Here is a 2152-nt window from a genome sequence, read left to right as displayed (position 1 = left end):
CCCTTGTGAATTGGATTGCCCTTCCAACTACCTCGAGCCAAATTTCCCGCATGAAGCTAGAATTTCTGGAAGCATGGAGCGTTAGTTTAATTAAAATGAGCAACCTGTTATTTCTTCTTTTGAACTGGAACAGGCATCGTCAGGTTTATCATTGCATTTTAAAGGTGTGCAAAGGTGATCTGTGACCATGTGAGTCTTGATGTGAAAATCAGGCTGCCACCCTACAGGTTAGTATGAGCTCTGCCTCAGTTATTACATGGAGATTCGGGAAGGGATCCTTCTAAAGCACACTGTAGTGGGTTCCCTGAACGTGGATAGAAGGTTTGATCATAAGCATGGCGAAGATCCCTTACCAGAATTTTATGGGAGTGGCTGGGTATGATGATTATTCGTTGAACGAATGGATCCCAATAGATGCATGCAACATCAGAATACGGGAGTTGGTTTTCCACCTTACGGCTCTTCAAGACACAGCGCACCTGAATGACCCCGCCAATAAATGGAATAAGATATGTTGGTTGTAGTCGTTATAGTGAAGCCGATTTTAGACTTGGAGACCCTACTGGTGCACTCTTTAGATCTATGCTTCTCAAAGATTATGTAGCTATGCAATCATGCGAAGAGAGTTGTGAAATCTCTGGACCTGATTCTAAAGTTGGGGTTGATAAAGAAACAGAATTGGTAACCAAGGCTCAAAATCAGAGGTCAAAGTTCCAAGTGGCAGTAGATGACAAGGATGAGAGGCCATTGGAGGGGTTGCATATAATTGTTGATGCAGATAATGGAGCAGAAGGATTTTTTTTGCTGAAAAGGCGCTTGAACCTCTTGGGGCTATTACCACTGGAAATCGGTTCTTGAAGCCATCACCCAGGCTGTCCTAGAAAACTAGGCTGATCTGGGAATTATCTGTGATACAGATGTTGACAGATTTGCTGCTATGGATTCCACTGGTCATGAGTTAAATAGGAATAGTCTGATTGCTTTAATGTCCGCCATTGTTCTTGAGGAACAGCCAGGAACAACCACAGTCACAGATAGTGTAACTTCAGATGGCCTAACTACATACATTGAAAAGAAACTTGGAGGAAAGCACCACCGGTTCGAAAGGAGCTATAAAAATGTCATTGATGAAGCTATTCGCTTGAATTTCTGTTGGTGATGAGTCACATCTGGCTATTGGGACTAGTGGCCATGGAGCTCTCAAGGAGAATAACTGGCTTGATGATGGTGTGTACCACATGGTCAAGCTCTTAAACAAACTTGCTTCAGCTAGAGCGTTTGGAATAGGTGGTGGCAGCAAAGTATTGACTGATCTGGTAGAGGGTCTTCAGGAACCAACTGTTACAGTCGAACCGAGGCTAAATATTGATAAGAGCCATGAAGATCTTGAAGGAGGATATTTCTGAGGATACGTAGAGGCTGTGCTGAAACTCCTGGAGAATTTGACTGATTCAGATCCTAAGCTACAGAGAGCCCGAGTTAACTATGAAGGAGTTTGAGTTTCTAGCTTTGGGGATGGTTCCTTCTAAGACTCTCCCTTCATGACCCTGCTCTTCCCCTTAACATTGAGGCACCAAGCCATGATGATGCTGTGAAACTTGGACTTGCCGTTCTTGCTGCTGTTAAAGAGTTTCTTGCTCTGGATTCATCTGCCTTAGACAAGTTTGTCCAATCATCATTGCATGGCCACCTTTAGGCCATGTGTCATCTTCTATTTCCTCATCCCCTGATTTTGAAAATAATTTTCCCAAACTCTCTTGTAAATAACTTTTCAAATTTTAATTTCCCAAATAATTTCCACTCCTCATTTTTCATCCTTAGCATTTTTCTTAGGTTCCAAAAACCCGTTTTTCAATAAAATTTTGCCACCATTTTTTCTTTCTTGGCGAGTCATATTTTTTTACATTTTTCGTGATTTTTAAAATGTTTTGAAATAAGTAAGAAATCAAATCCCGTAATTCCAAATAATGGAGTTATTGGAATTGATTCATGCAAAATAAATTGGGCTATGGTGGGGGCCCGACATCAAATAAATTTCCTTTAAAATAAAAATGGAATTGAATGAAATGCCATGCATGATATTGGTGCTTCTTTATCTAGTTTGGTGATATGAGTGACATATTTTATGATCATTACTATGCACTAACCCCAT

At 40.9% G+C, this 2152-nt stretch overlaps 1 pseudogene; it reads left to right on the top strand.

Annotated features, from left to right (window-relative positions):
* Positions 1–483: 483 nt before the first annotated feature.
* Positions 484–1696, top strand: LOC117933403 (annotated as a pseudogene).
* Positions 1697–2152: the final 456 nt, after the last annotated feature.

The sequence above is a fragment of the Vitis riparia genome, chromosome 16, assembly GCF_004353265.1.
Source record: "Vitis riparia cultivar Riparia Gloire de Montpellier isolate 1030 chromosome 16, EGFV_Vit.rip_1.0, whole genome shotgun sequence".
Lineage (NCBI taxonomy): Eukaryota > Viridiplantae > Streptophyta > Magnoliopsida > Vitales > Vitaceae > Vitis > Vitis riparia.
Note: the sequence above shows the minus strand (reverse complement) of the source record. Positions and strands in the feature narration are given on the sequence as shown.